This window comes from Sus scrofa, chromosome 6, assembly GCF_054392235.1.
Source record: "Sus scrofa isolate SSC_HxYL_T2T_F1_AM1 chromosome 6, Sscrofa_HxYL_maternal_Yorkshire_Landrace_v2.0, whole genome shotgun sequence".
In the NCBI taxonomy this organism is placed as follows: Eukaryota; Metazoa; Chordata; class Mammalia; order Artiodactyla; family Suidae; genus Sus; species Sus scrofa.
The window spans coordinates 158,562,367-158,586,344 of NC_139388.1; the positions used below are offsets into that span (position 1 = coordinate 158,562,367).

At 44.7% G+C, this 23,978-nt stretch overlaps 1 protein-coding gene across 20 annotated transcripts in view; it reads left to right on the plus strand.

Moving 5' to 3' along the window:
* The first annotated feature begins 19,638 nt into the window (after positions 1-19,638).
* The window catches only part of DAB1 (DAB adaptor protein 1), a 1,225,890-nt gene continuing 1,221,550 nt past the window's right edge, over positions 19,639-23,978 (plus strand). For all 20 annotated transcript variants that reach the window (XM_021093137.2, XM_084957877.1, XM_084957886.1 and 17 more), the window contains exon 1: positions 19,639-19,932. The gene's annotated coding sequence lies outside the window, so the exon portion shown is untranslated. The remainder of the gene's footprint in view (positions 19,933-23,978) is intronic.

Below are 23,978 nucleotides of genomic sequence, written 5' to 3' on the forward strand. Positions count from 1 at the left end.
TAGATTATTGTAAAATATGGAATATTATATAATGTTCCTTGTGCTATACAGTAAATTCTTTTTTTATTTTATATATAGTGGTATGTATCTCTTAATCCCATACTCCTAATTTATCCATCGCCTCTCTCATCTTAACCATTTTTAAATGCATCACCCAGTAGTGTTATGTATATTCACATTGTTATACAATCACCAGATCTTTTTCATCTTACAAAATTAAAATTCTATACCCATTAAACAACAACTTCTCACTTCCCTTTCCCTTCAGCCCCTGGCAACCACAATTCTATTTCTATAAATTTTACTACACTAGATACCTCATGTAGTAGAATAATATAATATTTACTTTTGGAGACTGGTTTATTTTATTGAGCAAAATGTCCTCAGGGTTCATCCATGTTGTACCATGTCACAATTTCCATCCTTTTCAAGGCTGAATAATATTCCACTGTATGTTTTGTTTATCCATCCATCAGTTAATGGACATTTGGCTTTTTTTCACTTTTTGGCTATTGTGATAATGACACAATGAACATAGGTATACAAATATCTCTTTGAGACTCTACTTTCAATTCCATTGAATATATACCAGAGTGATATTGTTGTATCATATGGCAATTATATTTTTACATTTTTGAGGAACTGCCATACTGTTTTCTCTAGTGGATTGACCATGTTACATTCCCATCAATACTGCACAACAGTTCCAATTTTGCCACAACTTTGCCAACACCTTGTCATTTTCTTTCTTTTTTTTTTTTTTCTTTTTAGGGCCACACCCATGGCATAAGGAAGTTCCCAGGATAGGGGTCGAATTGGACTACAGCTGCTGGCCTATGCCACAGTCAAGGCAAGGCCATAACCAAGCTGCATCTGCAACCTGCACCACAGTTCACATCAACTGATCCCACTGAGAGAGGCCAGGGATCAAGCCCACATCCTCATGGATATTAATTGGATTCATTTCTGCTGAGCCAGAAGGGGAACTCCTCATTTTCTTTTTGTTTATTTATTTATTTGCTTTGCTAGCAGCCATATGAAAGGGTGTGAAGTGATATCTCATTGGGATTCTAATTTATATTTCCCTATTGATCAGCAGTGTTGGGTATTTTTTCTTGTGCTTCTTGGCCATTTGTACATCTTTTGTTTTTGTTTTTTATTTTTTTACTAAGGTATAGTTGATTTACAGTGTTGAGTCAATTTCTGCTGTAGAGCATAGTGACCTACTTCTTCGGAGTCCTTTGCCCAGATTTAATTTGTTCATTTGGGTCTTTTTTGTCATTGTTGATTTGTAGAGTTCTTTATATATTCTGGATATTGACCCCTTATCAGATACATGTTTTGCATTTTTTTTCTCCAAAATTGTTGCTTTTTCCCTCTGTTTTGTCTTTTGAAAACTAGAAGTTTTTAATTTTGATAATTCCAGTGTATCTAGTTCTACCTTTTTTTTATCTCTGCTTTCAGTTTCATACCCAATGAACCATTGCCAAATTCGATATCATGAAGCTTTTCCTCTAAATTTTTTAAAAGAGCTTTATAGTTTTAAATCTTGTGTTTACATCTTTGATCCATTTCTTTTCTGGATATCCACTTTTTCCAGTTCTGTTTGTTGAAAATACTGGGCTTTCCACATTAAATTGTCTTGAAAATCATTTGACCATATAAAAAGGGTATATTTCTGGGCTACCTATTATATTCCATTGATCTTTTTTTCAAGATTTTTTTGAGGTCTCTTGAAATTCCATATGAATTTTTGAATGGATTTTTCTATTTCTCAAACAAAAGCCATTGTGATTTTGATTGTCTTGGGTATATTGACATCTTAACAATATTAAGTCCTTCAACCCATGAATATATAATGTCTTTCCATTTTTTTGTGTCTTTGGGTAGCATTTGTTTTGAACCAACAATCATAGGCTTTATATATATTATTCCAGATCTCATTTATCCTGAATGCCCATTTGGGTGACTACGCAGAAATAAAAGCCAGGAAAAACTTTGCTTTTATGAGGACCTAGAATGTGTCTTCATCATATTACTTTTACACATAGAAAAGAGATCACTTAATTGCTCAAGTTTCCCTCTACCATTTGTTCCAAGGGAATGTGTAGCTCAATTTTAATAATTATGTAACAGTTGTATATATATATATATATATATATATATATATATATATAGTCTTTTTAGTTGCATATATATATATAGTCTTTTTAGTTGCATATATATATATAGTCTTTTTAGTTGCACATATATATATATATATATATAGTCTTTTTAGTTGCATATATATATATAGTCTTTTTAGTTGCATATATATATATGCAGCTTATGGAAGTTCCCAGGCTAGGGGTCCAATCAGAGCATAGCCACCAGCCTACACCACAGCTACACGTGGGATCCAAGCCTCATCTGCAACCTGCACTACAGCTCACAGTGACACTGGAACACTGGATCCTTAACCCACGGAGCCAGGCCAGGGATGGAACTCACATCCTCATGGATACTAGTTGGGTTCATTACTGCTGAGCCATGACAGGAATTCCCTGTGATAATTTAACGACCATGAAGATCTATATATTTGCTTCCTTACTTTTTCTCAGGTCTTAAATGTCTACTGTAATTTATAATTTCTCTGGTCCTAATATTTTGTATACTATATTGTATGCATTGTTATAAGCTATCTTAAATACACTAAATTGAAGTATATCTATAAAATAATATTTTAAAGTGGAAGATATGTTTTATTACCATCATATTTATAGATGAGGAAAATGAAGTTAAGAATAGATAAGTAACTTCAACAGATCATAATAATCCTAGCAGAGCTAGGATTCAAATCTGGATCTCTTCAATTTCAAGGCCCAAGATTTCATCTCTACAGTAAGTCAGTAAGATTGGGCTCCTGCCTAGCTCAGGGTCTAGTCGGGAGTGAAGAATTGGGTGGAAAAGATATGGCCATAAATAGCTTCATACCAGCCAGGAATGATAAAAACAGCAATATGGAGGTTTGAGGAATGAAAATCTGAAGGCATAGAGTCTTCTTGGAATAGATAGAATAGATTCCAAATCGGATAATCTGAATATATCATATGTGAATTCATGAAGCAAGAACTTTTGCAAGAGGGTCCTAGGAATTGTCTCATCTCTGGGTTAAAAATAAGAGGCACTGTGTATTAGTTCTTGCTATATGCTGTTCTAATCCTTATGAGATGGTTATGTTCCAATATCTGCTCAGCATCTCCCTCTCATTCCAGGAGGGTCAGTAAAAGATGACTTCACTCCACCCCTGTCCTGGTCACAATATTCCTCCCATGACCACATTGAGGGCCAAGCTAGGCCCAAGGGAGGCCAGGTAAAGCCTTTTAAGGACCTTCCCAAAGGACCTTTTGAGAAAGATACTCTCTTCTTTGATATCATAAAATATAAGGATGATGTAAGCTGTAAATGCTTGTGACTATTTTTGCCGACCCCTTGGAAGTAGGAATGAATTTAATCAACCTACAAAGAATATAAGAAGAGCAGAGAAAGAACCCTGCCGATATTGTTTGAGCATCTCCATCCACCCAGACAAAATGCTGGATATTCCTCTGACATTTTAGTTGAGAAAGCCAATGCATTCCCTTTTCTACTCAAGTTGATTTAAACTAAAAGTTGTCCATTTAAAGCCAAAAGAGAATTGACAGGATGGAACAAAGTTAGAGTGTGGACTTGTGCTTGAATTCTTACTCCCTCACTTACTTGTTGGTTACCTTTGGGCAAATCTCCTTTGCACCTCGGTTTCTTTTTTTCATCAATGGGTTCATAGGATTCTTGTGAGAAATGGATAATAAATTGCATGCAGATACTAGATCAGAGCCTGGCTTAAATGATCACCCTAAGCATGTCAATGCTTATAAATACACAACAACTTTGTGAGGAGTAGAGGCTTTTATCTCTACTTTATGGATGAGGAAAATGAGGCTCAGCAGGATTAAAAAAAAAGAAATGTAATGAATGTCCCACAGTTAATATGTCAGATTCTGGATGAAAGCTTCCCTGGGATACCCAGTTGATTGGGTGCTCCTGTTCTGCTCATGGGACCACAATTCTTGACAGCAGAAGGAAGAACAAAGGCGCCCACCCTTAACCCCGGCTGCTGTCTTCCACTTGCTGAACAATCTGTAGCATCATTTCCCATCATTTTCCCTCAAAGAAGAGGCCCCTTCATACCTACCAGCCTATAGGGAGAGAGTGAAACAGCTGTGGATAAGGTAGGATGCCAGGCTGTATTTGTTCAGGTGGATACAATAGTATCAGACTAGCATGGAGCTCAAATATTGAATCATAATTCTTCAGGCATCTTTGTATTTAAATCATAGCCCTGTCAAGCTCATATTTGATATGCACTAATTAATGCTCCCCATGAATTGTAGCAGATTCTCTGGTGTGTGTGTGTGTGTGTGTGTGTGTGTGTGTGTGTGTGTGTGTGTGTGTGTAGAGACAGAGATTTCTATAAATTGAAATGATCAGAAATAAGCATCTGTCAGTGTCAAATTCAGTCGTTGGCTCTTTGTGGCTGATAGGTGCCTCCTGGATGAGAGGGGTGGGCACAAGTTATTAGACAAATATGAATCATTTATGAGGAAATCACCTAGAGCAAATGAAGCTAATATTTTTTTTTATTATCCCTCAAAGCTGGGATCTCATGATAACTTGAAGAGGCAAAGCCAAACCCAATCTGGAATATCATACTCCAATTCCAAGAATTCTGATCCTATTCATTTCTTGCCTATTCAACATAGCAGAGGCATTACTGGCAAGATGTGGATGGGATTTTGCTGAAGGCAGTTGATGTTGGGCTATTTCAAGTGGAATATTCATAGCTTCTACTGTAAAGAGAATTCTTTTAATATCCCATTGTGCAACATGGGGAAATGGTTTTGATTAGAGGAGTCAATAAAAACGGACAACAGTAGACATGCTTATAATTATACCCATGAGTGAGATGGACAATGTCCTGTTAGTGGAAGAAAGGATTAAAGTCCCTGGCAGAATTATTCTCCCTGGAAGAGAAGGAATTGATGAAAGTTTGACTAACTGGAGGAGAGAGCAGGGCAGTGGGGGAAAACTGAGATAGTTAAGCTGAGAGGGGTTCCTCTTTCATTCACATCTGGAGGAAGAGAAAACCTTGGCTTTGAAGTTGGACCAATTCAGGTTTGAGTCTGAGCTCTATAGTTTCACATTATGTGACGCTGAGTAGGCTACACCATCTCTTTGAGCCTCAGTTTCCTTGTTTAGTGAATGGGGGGTGTGTTATCCCTATAGAGTTCTTGTGAGGATTCTATGATATATTTTATGGGTAAAGTGCCTTCTCCTAGCTCTACTCAGTTCTAACTTTATTTTCTTCACTTTCTCCAAGTTCCCAACACATTCTACATTCCACTTTTTGCTTCCATCATAAAATTCATTTGTAATTTTTCTGAGTTTTGCCACATGGTATATAAAACCTTAGAGCTGCCCATGTTTAAATTAAAACCTTTCTTCTAGGATTGTGCAAACTATAGCAAAGAAAATACGGATGACTGTAGGTTTATCAATTATTAAAGACATAGCTATCTGACCATAAAAATGTGTGTTCTCCTTTCATAGACGTAGAATACAGTGGCCACTGGGAAATTGCTGCCAAGCCAAGTAGCGGTTATATTTGCCCACACCCCTGCACTTAAGAGGTGCCATGTGATTAGTTCTCATCAATGGAATGAGAGAAGAAATGCGTCACTTCCACCCAAAAGAGTCAACAAGCAGATATGGTTTCTTCTTCTAATGGCTTGATGTAAACAAGCTTGATGTCCTTGGAAGCCAGATGTTGAAAGTAGATGCAACCTATATTCCTAACTCACCACTTAAAGGAAGGCCACTCACTAATCAGGAAAACCAATCTAGAACATGAAAAAAAAAAATAAATTCCCTTGGAGTTCTTATTGTGGCTCAGCAGGTTAAGACTCCAACTAGTGTTCATAGGATGCAGGTTTGACCCCTGGACTTGCTCAATGCATTAAGTATCCGGCATTGCCACAAGCTGCATTGTAGATTGCAGATGTGGCTCAGATCCCACTTTGCTGTGGCATAGGCTGGCAGCTGCAGCTCTGATTCAACCCCTAGACTGGGAACGTCCATATGCCACAGTGCCATTGTAGGAAGGAAGGAAGGAAAGAGAGAAAGAAAGAAGGAAAGAGGGAAAGAAGGAAAGAAGGAAGGAAGGAAGGAAGAAAGGAAGGAAGGAAAGAAGGAAGGAAGGAAGGAAAGAAAGAAAGGAAGGAAGAAAGAAAAAAGAAAAGAAAAGAAAGACTCTTTCCCATCATATCTCAGCTATATACACTTAAGATTTCATTGTTATAGCAGCTAGTGTTACCCTAATACATAAAGATAGTTCAAGATGACAGATTATATCTATTTATGGAAGTGAGGTGGTAAAAGATAGGATCTAAGTAGCTAGCAGTTGTGAAATGATTGGGACTTAGACTAGATGCCCTCTAATAGATGCCCTCTAATACCTTAAGCTAATAATGCCAATATCTTATATTGAATATGTGTTTGCTATGTTCCAGGCCCAGTGCTAAGTATTTTACATCTCTTTTCTTCTTTGGACCTTACAACAACCCTGAGATATACTCATTCAAAGATAAGAAGGTTGATGACTCCTGGCGAATATTAGAAACTTGTAAAGTCAGACAAGCCAAAAGGAGCGGATTTACATCCAAATCTATCAGACTCCAGAGCCCGAATACCTCACCACTAAACAATACTGGCTAGCCTGTATTTGGCTCTGTTTAAGAAGGAGAAATGAAATAAAGGATGGGAACTGACATTAACAGAGTTTCTACAACGTACCAGTTACATTCACATGTTGCCTCATTTAAAGTTTTCCAAGATCAGTATTAATATCACCCTTTTACAGACAAGGAGGCTAAAATCACAGCTATCCAAAATTTGTCCACATGGCCATGTTTTCCCTTTCAAGTTATGCAAATTCCAAAGTGAACAAGGCAAACATGGGCCCTGACATGTTAGAGCTAACGTTCCAGCAGCTGCCACCTGAAGTAGCAAGCAACCTGTCACAGAGAGTGATTCAGCAAAATCTGGATGCTTGGGAAATTGTAAAGGAAGCCCTGACACTGGGTAGAAACTGTGCTGGATGGTTTCTGAGGTCTCTTGCTGCACTGATGGTCAAGTTGTACAATATACAGTTGATTGAAAAGAATCACCAGAAATGATCAGAGGGGAGAGAAAAATAAATGACAAGGGAAAGAGACAAACAAAAGCAAGCAAGCAGCCTTTTCTCTATCTAGAATCTCACTTGTAGCAATTGTTCAGCAAATGTTATCTATCATCATTATTACTAAAACCATTTTTGCATCCTATAAATAACATCACATGCTTCTTATCCACTGAGTGGTACTGTTTACAGTGCCCAGTAAGAGAGAGGAATCATTATTTATTAAATGGTTTCTGTTTTCCCTTTCAACTTATGCTGTATGTCATAATTCACATTTTCTCATGTGATTCTCAATGGCACTTGGACAAGATAGTACAGCTGTAAGGAGAGGCTGGATGATGCTCAGAATCAAGCTCACCCAAAATCTAGGAGGCTTGAAACAGCAAAGTTTTATTTCTTGTTCATGCTGCATGTCCATGATAGGCTGGCTGGTAACTCTACCTGATGTTATATTTGTTTTGATTCTGAGACTCAGGGAGGTAGGGTAGGGCATCCCCTGTGAACACTGAGGTTGTTGTGGCAGAAGGAAAGGAGAATATGGTGAAGCACACACTGGTTCTAAAACCTACCCCCCCTGGAAGTGACACACCCCTTCTGTCCATGTTTCATTGGACAAAGCAAATCAGATGGCTTTGCCAAAGTTTAACTGGGACGAGGAAGTGTGATCTTAACATGTGCCCAGTATAAAAGGATCACATATTTGTTTACTGTCCTAATGACTTAGGAAGACATTATGTATTATATCCAGTTAGCAGATGAGGAAACTGAGTTTGGGGAGCGGGTGGGGTGTTACATAACTTGTTGGGGTTCTGACCATTGAGAAGTAGATTTGCATTGCATCCACCTGATTTCAAATCCTAAACTCTCCACCTGTACTAGGGATCTCTCTGAGTCCATCGGGTACCACCTCCCTTATCTTCATCTTTCTTTTCTCTGCTGGCTCCTCCTCATCAGCCAGCTTAAATGTCTTTATATTTCAAATGAAGCAAAAGGTGCTTTCTCCACTTTATCTGAACATCCAGGAACTGCCCTTCCTCTCTACCCTCCCTCCCCACCACACTTTTTGTAATTTATCTACAAGTATCGCTCCCCTTCTGACTATCCCCTGCGATCTGGATGCTGCCCTTATCACTTCACTGAAATGACCCCCCTTTGCCCGACACACTTCAAATCCAGCGGTCTTTTCTCAATTCTCACTTCAGGCTTGATCCCTCAAAACCATGTGGCACAGATAACCACTCCCTCATCCTTAAGCCTCCTTCCGCTAAGGCTTGCAAGGCCAATCCTTTCCTTCTACATCTCCGGCCATTCTTTAGTGACTTCTACAGGCTCTCCCTCTTTTCCTTAATTGTTGGTGACCTAGAGGGGTGAGTTTTAGATTCTTTTCCATTGTGATTCTACATACTCTCTGGGGAGTCTCATCACTCCTCGAGATATCTTTAATGACCTCTACATATTGATAACGACTACAGTCATGGCTTAAGCCCAGACCTAATTGTGGCGCTCTGGGTGTAAGACCATTTAGACATCCTTGCTTGCGTGTTTCATACTAGCCTTAAACTCAGTATTTTGGGAAAAGTTATGGGTCCATGGAGGACCTGGTAAATTTCATCTGGGGGATTTCTGGGGAATTGAACTTTGCTTCAAGTTGGATTTGAAAGCTTATCTTCTGGGTTGTTGTTAGAATGAGACAAGTATTTTTTCTCAATCCTGTTTTCTAAGAGGAAGGATTTTCTTTTTGTATGTTCTTGGTCTTTGTTTACCCTTCTCTTGGAGAATTAAAATAATGTTTCTGATTGTGAATTGGGGAAAAATAACTAGGCATGCTCAGCTCAGATCAATCCTCCTTCTCTTTCAGGAGAGAGTTTGTTGGCAGAGAACACTGGTTCCCCTCTGCTCACTCTATTCCTTAGGTCTTACTGGGTGGGCAACCCAGGTACAACAGTTCACTTGTGCCTTGGACTGGATGGGCATGTCTGCCCAGTCTTGGGGTTAAACATTTCCAAGCCCCGTAGGTTAAGACCTAAAGCCATACCCTCCATGTTGACCTCCAGTAGCACAGTTGACCCTTTGGCTCCATCATTACAGGTATTTATTTCTCAACTTGTTTAAAACCTAGGCAAGGAAAGAGGGCTACTTAGGGAAGTTTGTAGGACTCACTTTAAAGATATAGGGCTTGAGTTTCAGCCCCTACTTTTCTGTTTCTTATCTTTGTGAATTTGGCCAACATTTTATTTCTGATGTGGGGCTACAATATTTACAATTCTCTATCCTATTTTTCTCTTAAGACTAGAAAAATTTCAAATGCTACATATGTTGCAGTTTTGCATTGTCCTCTTACTTGTATAGCAATGTTTATTGAACACCTCTATCCCAAGTTTGGGGAATATAGAAGTAAAAGAAACCATCCCTGCCCTTAGGGTCTTATAGAACCCACCCCCAGGAAGCCAGAGGAGCAAAGGCGTAATGACAACACTCTGTCATCACAGATAAGGAAACACAGATTAGGGTGTAGAGTGGGATGGGGCAGGGGCTGGGCCTCAAGGAAGTCTTAGAGAAGATGATATCTGAACTAATTTTGAAAGATCAGTGGGAGTTAAAGGGGGAGAATGAAGGGAAGGATATGAAGGACTTGAAAAATGGCATACACAAAGGTACAAGGCCTGAGACAGAAGACTCTTTGGAGGATCTGCAGGGGTTTGGTTTGGCTGGACTGAAGGTGCTGGTTGGAGAATGGCCAAAAGCGGGGTTGGGGAGGTAGATAGCGGCCAGCTCACCGAGGGCTCATTACATGAGGCTTATGAGTAGGCAGTAGGACAGTGCTGAAGAGAGTGATAATATGGACAAGATGCATCACATGTATGCTGCATCATTATCACCTCGATGGCTGGGAGAAGAGGCAATTGCAGTGGGAGCATCCAGCCAGTGGCTCTCTGTGCATAGGAGACAGACAGGATTACCTGAAAGAAGCAGGAAGGGAGCTCAGCGCCCCCTCTAGGCAGATCAGGTGTAGTTCTAGTCTCCTTTCTAGTCTTTCCCATAGGATGGTACCTTCAGCTGATGCTTTACTTTGGTAAAGGCTTCATGAAGTTGAGAAGAGTGGCTCTGAAACCACCCTGATGGGGGTTAGAGCACAGTGATGATTAGTAACCTGCCAGAGGTCGCAGAAATTATAACCTCAGCTTTTTCTGGATCATAGGCAATTTTTCTCTGTCTTTAGGCAGCACTTTGTAGATTTTAGAATAAGACTTCTTGCGTTCATATCCCAGCGCCCCTACTTCCCAGCTGAGGGTTTTGGGCATATTAGCTAAAGTACTTGGGTTTCAATTTCCTCATATACAAAATGGGTTTCACAGTCCCTACCTTAGGGTTATTATGAAGGTTAAGTATAGGTTAAAGAGCATTGCCTTGGACCTACATAACAGCTATAAAATGTTACCTATAGTGATTATTACTTTACTGTTTCACTTAGGCTGGCCTTACTTCTAACAAGACCATTCTCTGAAGACAAAAGATGCATGTTACAAAATTATTGTGGTTCAGACAGAGAATTAGGACTTTTAAATGGGTTTGGAAAAAGTCCTTCAAAGTCATGGATCTTCTCCCATCCTTTCTGTAACTTCCTCTTAGGGAGACTGGTCAATGATTGTGCACACATTGGCTGGGCACCTGAGCCAGGACTATGGCTCATTGAGATGTAATGGGGATAAGGGAAACCCACCTGGATTCTAACCTGCAGGAGCTCATTGTCTTCTAGGGATGTAAGACTTGGAGGCAAATAGCTGTAACACAAGGTCCAAGGGATGGATGTACAGAGGAGGGGCTGGGTAAGTCCAGAAAGGAAGAAGTTATAGATAGCTCAGGCTTCACAGCAGTTTTCAAAGAGTTAGTGGCTTCTGAACTGAGCCCTGAACAATAGCTTGGATTTTGGACAGAGCTGAGCCCAGGGAGGAAGGCAAAGGAAAGACAGGAAGGATGTTCCAAACTTCCAAGCATCTCTTGGAGATTTCTGAGTGAGGAGCTTCCTGTGAAGCTCCCTGGCCCCTCTCCCAACCCATCAAATCACATGTGGGGATGTGCACACATGCTGCTCCATCCCTAAATACTTTGTCTCTGCTACAGTTTGCTTAAGATTTTGGAGTTTTATGTTGTACCTCTTCAAAGAGAAAAAAAGAAGAAAATTAATACTTTTGATTGCCTACTATGGGCTAGGTATATCACCTCATTTAATTTCACAGTCCTGTAACACTGTTTTTGTCCCATTTAACAACAGAGGGAAACCACAGCTCAGAGAATTTAGGCAATGCGCCCAAGGACACACAGCAACCTCATTCATTCAATAACTATCTCTTGAGTGCTGGAGCAGAAGCAGGAATTGAACCCAGGGCACTTTGGCTTCAAAGGCTTTATCCTGTTAACATAGGACTCTGCTGCTTCTCTCTCTAGAAGGTCAGATCCCCAAGGGCATAATCCTGTCTATCAACCCTATCCAACACCTACCAACCCACATTCATCCCTGGCTCTGTAAGGGTACCAAATGGGAAATTCAATTGATGCCATTGGCGTTGACAGTGTTTAAGGGCTGGCTCATCTCCCTACCAAATCTTCCTGTCTAGCAAGCAGCCAGTCCCCATTCAATACCTAATGTTCTCCCAATGTCATTTTGCCAAGAGCCATTAAATTATCACTCATGGAACTGCCAGGAACCTCAGACCCCACCCAGTCAAATGCCCTGTGTTGATAAAGAAGAACCGGAGACCAGAAAGGGCAAGTGCCTGGTCCCAGGCCACACAGTGATCAGTAGCAGAGCTGGAAGCAGAGGCTTCATTTAGTTGAGAGCCTTGGAAACCACGTACTGCTCATTTTGCCAGGCAGCCCCCAGCTAGACCTGCAAAATATCTTGGCCAGTTGGTTTAAAGGATTTTCTGTTTTACTCTTTTCACTGACTGAACTCCTGAAACAGATTGGACTGAACAACTGAGCAGTAGGGAGGCGAAGTAAACAGAATGGGTCCTCGGAGCCCCCCAGGCATGTCTGTTGTCTGTAGCGACTCTTCACTGCCTGTGATGCTGACAGACACAGCCACTTCAGTGCAGGGTTCTCAGACTCCTCCTGGGGTGCGAAGAGCCCCTTAAGGCAATGCTAGGACAGGGGAGCACACAGAAGCCGATCCTGGGGACTCCCTGTGTTATCTCTGTATGCACGTGTGGTGGGGGGTGGGGGTAGGGAGGTGTAGGAGCTGGGTGTCCCTGTGACAGCAGCATGCACTTAAAATCCAAATCAGTAAAGCTTCCCAAGCCCAAGTGCCACACTGGCTCCTTGGAGAGGAGGGGCCCAGGACCCTTTGTGGAAGCTGAGTTCCAGCTCTAGCTCCCTCTAGCTTTGCTTGTTTGAGCCTCACATCATACTGTAACCTCACAGAGGTCACCTCAGCTCTCTGAGATTTAGCTCTTCCACCTGTACAGATGGATGGCTAATATCTATTCTGTATGGTTGTTGAAGGAGTCAGAACCGGGGCGGTGGGGGGGGCTCTAATCAAAATATGTTTTATAGAAGTATTTCATTTGTATAGCGATCTGTTTAATTGAATGTTAATGCCCCTGGCGAGGGGAGCGAGTGTGCACCCTAAAGTTGATCTCCTGCCTAGATCCCTAACACACACCATAAATAAGGCACCCTCCTTCAGTCTCAGCAGTCTTGGGCACATTAGAAGAAAAAAGTAGCTTGTAGGAAGCCCAAGTGCTTTCCAGTGAAATTAAAGTTGTTCCTACCACAGCTACCCCTTGCTCTGAGGCCAGGTGCCTGGATTGGGGAACGCAGAGCAGGCTGGATTTCAGCCCATGATCACCTTCTCATCTGGGCCCTTGGCAGGAGCACAAGCTGCCCAGCCGTGTGCAGACGCCCTGTGCAAACACAGTCACTCCCTCAAAGCAATCAACAGCTTCTGTCGTCCAGCATACTACTGCAGCCTCCAAGGCACAGGATCTTGAGTTCTTTTAGGACCAGTGCTATCCTACACTGAGCATGGTGCCTACGAAGCACAGTAGGGTCTCAACCAAGATGTTCATGGAGAAGGAGGGAGGATTAAATGAGGCCACCCATGTGACAAGGCCCAGTGCATGATTCAATGAGTATTTATTGCGTGCATGGGTGAGTTCACAGTCTAGTTGTGAAAACAAGACATAAATCCCTGCATGAAATGTTTGATAACAATAAAATGTTCAAATTAGAGCTCAGTACAACCCAAGAAATGGCGCAAATCCACATATGAGTGTCAAATTAATTGCCAGGCAATAATTTTTATAGGCATTCAGAAAGGTGGGGGAGATTACTTGTGGACTCAGAGTCAGAAAGCCCAGATGAGTGCTTGTTCCTGCACCTACACAGGCCCATGTTAGTGCCAGCCTGGCCACTGGACTCTGGGGATGCTGAGATGAGCAACACAAAGCCCATGGCCTCAGGGAGCTCACAGGCTGCCCAAGCTGGTAGGGGACCACAGTTAGGCAAACAGGCAATGTAAATAGGATGGTAAACTAATATACTGGAGAGAGAAGGGTGAGGGTTCAATGAGCTAGTGCACATAGTAGGTGGGGCGTAAACTGCAGCCTTCATTTCTCAATGAATCTCCACCACTCGACATCTCTAAAATCTCTAAAGCTTCTGCCTTTCCTCCTCCCTATCCTGTTCCCTCTTTCCTTAATGCTGCTAGCAGCCATTAAGCTCTGTGGCACTCCAAAATGGCACGGCCCTGTCTGCTTGCTGAAACCTTGGCAAGTGAGGAGATGACGCACAGACTGGAAAAGGGGCAGTTTGCAGCCATGAGGGCGGGCTGGCCATTTTGGAGTGCCACGGAGCTTCCGTGCAGCCTTTTCTGCCGAGTCCATCCTTGCTGCAGTCACTCTGATCACCCTGGCAACCGTGCACCCATCGATTCTTTGGCAACAATGCCGGTGAGAGTGAGGAGTGTTCTCTTAAACCACCACTGAAGAGGGAGAAAAATGCACCTTCTCCTGAAGGTAGCACATGGCTCTCAGTCTCCGTTCTCTCAGCGGGAAGGGACATCCTTACGGCACAGACCCTGTAGTTGAGCTCTGTGACCCAAGGGCCTGGAGAAGCAGCAGTGATGCAGGGGAAGCTGCACGGTCAGTGGAGCCAAGAAGTCCCAGAATCAAGTCCTGTTACCTTGGAACATGGAGCTTAGACACATCAGTTCAATCTCTTTGGAGATTACTTTTCCTCTTTGCCAGGTGGACATAATAATCCCTACCTCCCAGACTTATGGTAAGAACTAAATGAAAACAGGCAAGGCATTTGATGAATATTGGTCGACTGCAAAACAGAGGCCCAGATACTGTTTCCAAGATCAGTAACTGAGCGAGTTACTAGCCAAAACCAAACTAGAGCCACTCCCAGCTTGGCAATCTCCCCATCCCTCCAGCCTTTCCTTTTGTGGAGTATTTGCCTGTCAGTGCTTGCCTTGAGTCATGAGGACAAGACCGGGAGAGTGTGAATGGCTCATGGTGGACTCTGCATTAAGTGCTCATGGCAGCTTATTAGGCCTGGCTAATACCACTAGGCCAATAGGGGCTAGGTACTGCTCCCTAACAGGGTTGGAAATGCAATCTTCTAAGGAATTTTCTATGCTCAATATTAAGCAGCAACACTACCAAGGGACTCTTCAGGTTATAAAGAGTGATAATTCTGCCAACCTGGGCCTTGGTTACAAGGCAGCATCAGCAAATATGTAGCAAATATATGTACCATCCAGTCCACTCATGGCCTCCATCGTTTATCAATCCCACCTTTCTTTTCTGTTGATTTCTGATAGGGACTCAGAATCCTTCTATCTCCTACCAATCAACTGATGTTGTCATTCCTTCAATAAACGGTAACTGGGGGCCTAAAACTTGCTATGTACTGAGAGAACCATCAGGCATCGACTTCTAAAGCTTTATCATCCTACATGCAACCTGTTGGCCATCTCAGGTTTCTAACACTGTTGTGCTCCAAGCTTAGACTCTGTATGAGATCACAGAAAGGGCAAAGGCCTCTGGGAAGCCAGTGTCTGACTTTGTGTCTGTCGCCACTGTGGATGCCTGTCAATGTTGTCTCCCCCATACTCCTTCCGTTTATCTGGTAACAGGATCTTCTTGCTGTGGAGGAATTTCCTCTTCCTGGCTTCATGGTGTTTGGCCTCAAGAGTGGGTCTGCGGCCAGCTCAGCCAATCATGGTACCCCTTTACCCTTGGCCAGAGTAGAGGTTAGTTAAGCATGTAACCCAATCTGCGATGGGGAAGTTTTTTTTGTTTTGTTTTGTTTTGTTTTGGGGGGTATAGGATTCATGTGTTTCAACATGGGAGTGAGAGTATCTATTTCTTGAGAGGATACAAGAGTAGTTAGAGCTCTCAGTGGCCATGTCTCCATGCCCCTCTCTCCATACAGGAGAGAAGCTTTCTGCAGTGGGGAGGGTATAGGAAGGGCAAGAAGGAGGAAACCTAAGAAGGGAGAGAGGGAAAGGGGTGAGGGAGACAGATCACAGGCATGATGACATCATCGGACTCAGTGAAGGCTCTAGGCTGGCTTCACCCTGGACTGCCAAAGGATACCAGCCAATAAATCCCCTTTGCCTTAAGCTGGCAATCCTGACCTTTCAGAGAGATGTAAGTGGGGGCAGAAGGCAATGTTAGAGTAAGGAATGGCCATGTTTCTGTAGAGAGCAAGGGGGAAAAAACAGCAAGGCCTCTGAAGAAAAATCCTGACTCTCTTTGCCTGTAATTACAACTACATGGTTTTGAGCTTCATACTCCATTGTCTTTGTACAAATAAGTATTTAATGGGAGAGTTGAATGTATATCTTGTCACATGTTTCCCTTTGAGTGTATATCTGAAGTGAGTCTGTTCAGGGTGGTTCTGCCTCCCCTGTGGTTGATAAATCCCCCCAGGGCCTGGCATTTGTTGCTCGCCATTTTTCCTTCAACTGCTAACTGTAATATTCATACTTTTATCTTCAAATGGTGCGTTGTGCTTTGCACAGCACTTTCATCTGCATTATCTCATTAGATTCTCAGAGCATCTGGGGTGAAGGCATTGGCTGGGAGTACAATCTCTGCCTGTCAGATTGAAAAGCACAGTCTCCAGCCCTTGATCTGGCCACCACAAGAGAAAGACTGGAGCAAGGCTCAGGCAGTGGTCACATAGAGAATGGATGAGACAGAGGTGGAAGGGTCCCTGGACTTGGAGCCACAGGCCCAGGCTTGAGTCCTGGCTCTTTCACTTACTTGCTGTCTGACTTGGGGCAAATCACTCATTCTCTCCCAGTCTCGGATTTCCCTTCTGTCAGATCTAAGGATGGTATTTTCCTTCAAGAATTTTTGTGACCATCACAGATGATGTAGGATTAAGGGATTTGTGAGCTGTAAGGTGTTGCTCACCTATTCAGGGTGGATTTTTCTGGGTGGTGGGAAGTGGTGTGCTGGTCCAATTAGGAGAGGCTCACATCATCTGTAGCCCATCCCTCTTCCTGACTCCACACTCAGTGACTCAGTGACGTCATGTCGGTAACTTGAAATCAGCCACAATTAGCTGAGAATATTTACACCAAGGAAATTGGAAAATGCCAGATATCCCCTCCCCATTGAGAGTCAGTTGTTAACAGGTATTACCACCAATGGCCATGGGGACAGAAGGGGAGGGGAAGAAAAGGGTTCTAAAACATAAAGTGCATCCATAGCCTATCCCCTTTCGTCTTCATCCAGATGCTGACCCTACTTTACAGATGAGGTAATTAAAACTCTTTAAGGCTTGGTAACTTGCCCAAGAACACACAGTAGATGACAGGGCAGAGACTCAAAGTCAGGGCTTATGTTCTAACCATGCACCATCCCAATGGTGCACCCAGTAGCACTTGCCCTTTCGTTCATCTCCAATCCAGTGATAATGAGATATTAAGTCAGTTTCTAGGTCCGCTTCACGTGTAAGATCCTTGTTCAGACTTCTAGTTTCTAAATAAAACCAGCTTGAAGAAAGATGGGGGTGAGTTCAGTGCATTGAACTGGGTACAAGGGAATGAGTTGACTGTCTTTGGACCCATAGGTCTGGGTCTCAATTAGATGAATGTTTCAGGGTCTCAGAAGTTAGGCAGTATCATTACGTCGGGTCCACTTGAAGCATCAGGCATGGAGAATCAAAAAGTCAAGTGCACCTGAGCCCAGGTGCCAGCTTGTTATTTCACTTAGTGGAGGGTTAAGCTGCCTCACCTGTCACAGAGTGGGGGGCAATATCCAAACATACTTGTTTCACCTTATGGGGGTTTCTGAAGTATTGGTGGGGGGAAAGAATTCTGAAGGCCTCTGGAATCGGTTGTACTGCACAGATGTAAGGAAATGATCATGTGTCTCAGCTGAGAACCTTTCCTCCTGTTGCTAAGAGAAAAAGGCCTGCCTCTTTTCTTTTGCTGCCATCTCTGGCTCCCCCCGCCCAGCCCCAGCCCTTTCTTCCCCTTCTATTTTTATACCTCGAGTGCTCATATGATGATGTCCTGAATGCTTCAAACTAGCTGGAGATGGCAGACAAGAACAAATAAATAAAAAGGACCTAAACAAAATGAAAATCCCTTTCTTGCTTGAGAAGATGACAGATGGGTACAGAGGCCTACCTAACTGATACAAGCCCTTCCCCAGCTGCTGGAATGAACTCTTCCTGGACCCAACAGTTTACCCTGGCAGCTCCTGGACAAGACAGGCCTGGATGGGGATGATTCACCCTCCCTTCTCTTAGATGGGGACAGAGGTATGATAGGAGCACATGGGAGATTCCTGGGGGACTTGGGGTAGGGGGTATGGTAAAGAGAAAATGAATAGTTATTTAGTAGCTTAGGTGCCTTCACCATCTGATTTAATCCTTGTAATCATTTTATGAGAATATATATCATTATTTTACATTGGACGGCTAAGGAAAAGGATGCTCAGAAAGCTGTGGGAAAAGTCCACGCCCAGCCTCCTGGGGTTCCTGGCAAGTGGCCTCTCCCCCTTGCTGAACTAGTGGAAGAAGGGAGGATGTGCAGGCCAGGGAGTGGAAAGAGACTTTGAGTCAGCAAGAGCCTCTGATTGTTTCCCCTGTTTACACCCAAGTCCCTTCCAGCCCATTCTCTGCACAGGAGCGGAGATGAGCTTCTGCAAACTCCAATCATACTCTTTAGTCCCCTAACAATCAGAGCTCAGCTCAACTAACTCCAAACCAAGTGCCTACTGATATCCTCCCATAAGACCAGCCTCTCTTTTCTGACCTCCCCACCTCTCACGGTTAATCACCACTCGGTACATTTCAGCCACAGTTGGTTTCTTCTGCTCCTCTTCAACCCATTCCTGCCTCAGGGTCTTTGCACTTGCTGTTCTCTTTGCATTTAATGCTTCTAGGTCCCAGGTCAGCTATCATCTCGGGGAGTCCTTTTCCCGCCCCAGCCCCATGACCTACTCCGGTTATTTCCTATCACAGGTCACCATCTGTTTCAACTGTTGCCATAGCAGTTGTTACTATCTGCCAGTTTCTTGCTAATTTACTTCATTTTCCATGTCCTCATGCTAGAGAGCAAGTTCAAGAGTAAGGATCACTCGTCTGTTAGAAACCCTTACCCTACTCCATAAAATAGAGATTGGCACATAGCAGGCATACAATAAGATCTTAGAGAATGAGTGGATTGTTATTGATGTATTATTACCCCAGGAAGGGTAGACCTGCAACTGAATAGGAAAAGCCCTATCATTTTCTATCACTTAACCTGTGTTGAGTTCTGTGTTTATCTCATTTGATTCTCACAATGATCCTAGGAGACAGATCATCTGTTTCCCACTTTTCAGATGAAGAAATGGAGGCTCTGTTTTTCATTTGGCAATTTGCTTAAGGCCACACAGCTGCAATCGGAACCCTTGTCTGCCTGTTCCTATGCCCACACACTGGATTGAGGGGAAGTGCAGAAATGTCTCTGGAGATTCTGCACGTGCAAGAAAGTGTGTGTCTGCTGCTACAAAGCCTCTTGTGTGACTCCTGCGAGGATGTGTAAAAGCATGTGCAGTCCAAGACTCCAGCAGCAGCTCAGAGAGGGCTCCCTCTAGTAAATCCTCATCACTTGGCCCGAAGTCCAGACCTCCCTGGGGAGCAGACAGCTCCAGAAGGTGAGGACTGCAAAATGGCTGCAAGTTATAGGCCTCGCTGTGATCGGAGCTGAAGAGGGAACCTGCGAGTGGGTACTGAGGTCCTTCTCCGCTCCTGAGGTGCTCAGTCCTGTTGGGGTCGGACCTCACCACTGCTGCGGGGCCTGCTTTCTGCGCTAGGTGGCGAAATGCTGTGGGGCTCCCCTATTCGGGGGAATGCGGTAGTGATGTATAAGGTATGAAAGATGTGGCCTGCAGAGAGCCGGCACTATCTCTACTGCTGCTGCTACTGCTGTTGCTGCCGAGGCTGCCACAGCCGCTACTGCTGCCGGCAGAGCTGCTGGGAGTGAGCATCCCCCGTCTGGGATAACCAGCTCCGCGGCATCTCCTGCGTGCCCTGGCTCCACAGGGACCTGCCAGCCCTAGGGAACAAAAGCGGAGCCCCTTCTCGCCCTCTCCTGCAGCCAGAGGATGAGTCGAGAGGGCTGAGCGGAGAGTGTGGTTCTTGGCGACTGGGCGGCGGAGAAGGTAGGAGAGGTGTTGCGCTCGCCAGCCCGGGCATGGGAAGCTCGGGGTGGGCGGGGGGTAGCCGGGGCGGGGGCAGTCTTTCCCAGGGGCGCTGCCAGGCCCCGGAGGTGGTCATCTGGAACGCCGCTCCCGAACCGCCAGCCTGTCCAGCGCAGGGAGGGCGCCAGTTTCCCGCAGCCGCGAGGGAGCCCCCTGGGTGGGAATCGGAAGCAGCGGGGAAAAGTCCAGAACCAGCCTAAGCCCGGCAGCGGAGGCTGCGGAGGAGCTGCCCAAGGCACTTGGTGACGCGCGGCTGGCTGCGAGGCGTTGGCGGTGGCTGCAGTGTGCGCAAAGTTTTGGGTGGCGCGCAAAGGCGCGGGAGAGGGCTCCGCGCAAAGCCGCGCAAGTTTCGGCCGCAGCCGGAGGGCGACCTTCGGGTGAGGGCTCCCCACTCGGACTCCCAGACGTTGGGACTAGCGGCCTTTGCTCCCCGGAGGCCAGGGGAGGCTGAGTTGGCGCACAGCCAGTTAACCCTTCCCGGCCTGGGGGAAACAACTTCATCCTCATCGGAGGTGGCTGGACTTTGGCTGGCTGGGTGGCGTCGAGGCTCCCAGCTCAGTCCTTCTGAGGTCTTGCGAGTTTCCCAGCACATTCTGGGTTTTCTGTCCTTTTCTGTCCACCTCTGCGCCCAGAAACCAGACAAGGGTGGTCTTTCCCCTTTCTGTAATTTTACCCCATGCACCATCCGGACGCCTGTTTTCTCTGTTCCCACTCAGCTTGGCTCTTTGATGCTGCCTTGAAAAATGAGATGATTAATCAATTAGGTTAGTGGCCAATTAGGCATAACCTTGTAGGAAAATAATTATGCCCGGCTCCCTGGGCTTTTACTGGTGACGGAGGTGGGAATCTAGCCCAGGTGGAGGGGCTGTTCCGAAAAGATAGGGCTGATCAGGGAATTTCTGGAATTTAAGATTAAAAAGATTCAAATGTGTGGTGGTGGAGGAGGTTGTGCAGTAGGGGTGTGTGTGTGTGTGTGTGTGTGTGTGTAAGAGAAAGAGAGAATCAATTTTTGCCGAGGAAATTAACCCTTGGCAGCACAGTCTGGGAGGACTTTGCAGGGAGCATGTTTCAAACAGCTCGGAAAAGGTGTGTCCCCTGCTTGCCTTCCCCATCCCCCTCATCTCTGAGGGACTCTGCTGTAAATCGCCTCACAGTGGCTTTGCTGATGCTTTGGGAGGCTGAGTTCGGATGAATGCGTTTTAGTTTCATGTCCGAGGAAATCGCCTCCTTGCAGAGGGAGGTTCCTGTGCTGTGCCTTCCGAGGATGCATATATCCCCTGTTCGTGTTCACTAAAGCGGATATTAAATGGGTGCAAAAGGGAGACAGTCTGTTTCCAGGGCTCGGAAGTTGTTGCTGCTGAACAGGGCTTCTTTTTGCTTTTTTGGAATGACTGGCGGGGTTCGGCACTGCAGTGTTACAATACAGCCATATTAAAAAGGTCTTCAGAGCTTAGAGCCCTCCACCACTGCAGCCCCATCTTCAACAGACTTTGCGGCTCAAATCCTTCTTGCGGGGAGCATGCAGTGGATGTCTGATGTGCACCAGCTGCATTTTAACCCCGTTTTGTTTCTATTTTAATTCGCTTCTATCTGTTTATACATCTGAACCTTATATAGTAGATTTTTGTTCAGAAGGCAAAATCCTAGAGGTGTTTCCAGGGTAGAGGGCTTTTTGCAACAGGTCCTAGGTCTGTTTTTTTCTAATAATGGGTCTCCCTAGCATTTAGCCAGCTGGGGACCCTGTCTCTCCACCTGTGACCTGGCTAGGCTGGTCTCTGAGATCCCCTGCAATGCTAGCCTTAGCTGATTGAGAATTTTCTGGCTTTTCTTCCTTTCCGGAGGAATAGCTGAGCAGTGCAGTGTGGCATTGGCAGTGGCAGTGGTAGTGCCTCCTCACTCCCCATAGAAAGGGATGGGGACTGCCTGGGGCTTATTAGCAAACAGGAATTGCCTAGGTGGAAGACTGCCTAGTGATACTGTGGTCCAGGGACACCTGGGAACCACAGGCTCCATGTGCCTTCCTTGGAATCAAGGGCCACCATTCAGCCCTCTCTCTCTTTTTTTTCTTGGAGCTGGATTCAGCTAGTCACCTTACTGTGGTCATGTTTGTTGGTTTGACTCTTGTGCTAGCAAATGCCTTGCTGCTTTTCTAAAATGGAAGCTTTTTTATAAAGTGAGAAGGGATATGAGGGGGAGAAGGGAGAGCAGAAAGAGGGAAAAAAGAAAAAGTGAGGGGGCAGCGGTGAGAGACAGATATGGCTTAAGACTTCAAATACAGCCGACAGTGGGAAAGAGGTAGGTGAGATGGAGAATAAGGGTGGGGGAGGGGGAGATGGCAAGGATGGGGGTAGGGGGAGGAGAAAGTAAAGGAAGAGGGGGAGGTAGAAGGGAGAGGAAGGGGAGGGGGTAGAAGGGGAGGAGGAGGGGGGAGAAGGGGAGGAGAAAAGAGGAGGGGGAGCAGGAAGAAGGGGAAGGGTAGGGAGAGAAGGGGAGAGGAAGGGGGAGGGGGAAAGGGAGGAAGGGGGGTAGAGGGATAGGAGGAAGTGGAAGAGAAGGAGAAAGGGAAGAGGGAAGGGGAGGGAGAGAAGAGGAAGAGGGGAGAAGGAAGAGGAGGAGGGGGAGGAGGTAGAGGAGGTAGAAGAACAGGGAGACACACAGGCAGGGAAGAAAAACAGAGGAGGAATTCTAGTATGGAGAGAGGGAATGAAGGGCCCACATGAAGCAAAGTTTTGTTTTATCCTATGGCTTATTTAAAAATGCAAAGGAAAACTCCAAACTTCAAGACTCACCACAGATAGACTCATTTGGACCTCAGCATTGATATAATCAGATAATTATGAAATAAACATTGTGCCACAGAAAGCCATTCATTCCATTTCTTATTTCTTCCTTGGTTGGCAACTCCGGTTGTCCATGTGAGGTCAGAGTTCTGAAGAGGGTCTGTTTGCTTCTGCTTTTATAACCTCAAGAGCCTACTCTCCTTTGGGTCAAGTTTGGCACTCCTTTCTGACAGGCTGAGTGTCGCTGGAACAACTTTGGAGGGGGAGGTATTCCCATTTTTTTAGATCTGTCTTCCATACAATTGATGACTTTTAAAAAGTAGGGCATTTTAAATTCATTTAACCTTGGGGGAAAAAAAGAAAAATGAAGAATAGCATAGGAAACACTCTTATCTGCCACCCAGGACTAAGAGTAATGGGAGGAGTTCCCGTTGTGGCTCAGTGGTTAAAAACATGACTAGTATCCATGAGGACGTGGGTTCAATCCCTGGCCTCACTCAGTGTGTTAAAGATCCGGAGTTATGAGCTGTGGTGTCAGTCTCAGACACAGCTTGGATCCCACATTGCTGTGGTCACAGCATAGGCTGGCAGCTACAGCTCCAATTAAATCCCTAACCTGGGCACCTCCATATACCATGGGTGCATCTCTCAAAAGGCAAAAGACAAAAAAAAAAAAAAAAAAAAAAAGAGTAATGGGAAAATTATGCCACTTGGTCTTCTCCTCTCTAGCCTCATTGTCCCCAGTTCAGACCATCCTCCGAGCCTCCCAAATCATCTCCTGGTTTCCAGCATGGTCCTTTTCCTCAGGTGGGACCTGGTCTTTCTAAGACATAGCTTTGATCATGTTATTCCCCAGATCAAAACACATATGTTTCTCTGTTGCCTAAAGCATGTTATTCAAATCACTGACCAAGGGCTCCATGGCTGTTCAGAGCCTGGCCCTCTTGTTCACACTCACACCCCATCTCATACATACACTTACAAACTCACACTCTCACATACACAGAGTCAACACATTCTCTCTCACACATACACCTGCACTACACTCATAGCATGCATGCACACCCCACACCCAACTTGGATACCTTGGCAGGTGCAACCTTCTTTCCTTGTCTGGCAAATGCTTCCCACTCCTTTACCTCGTGAAGTCCACTCATCCTTCAGGATCCATCCCAGAAGCGACACCCACTCAGAGATCCCTTTCCCTCAGGAAGCTGTGTTGCCTTA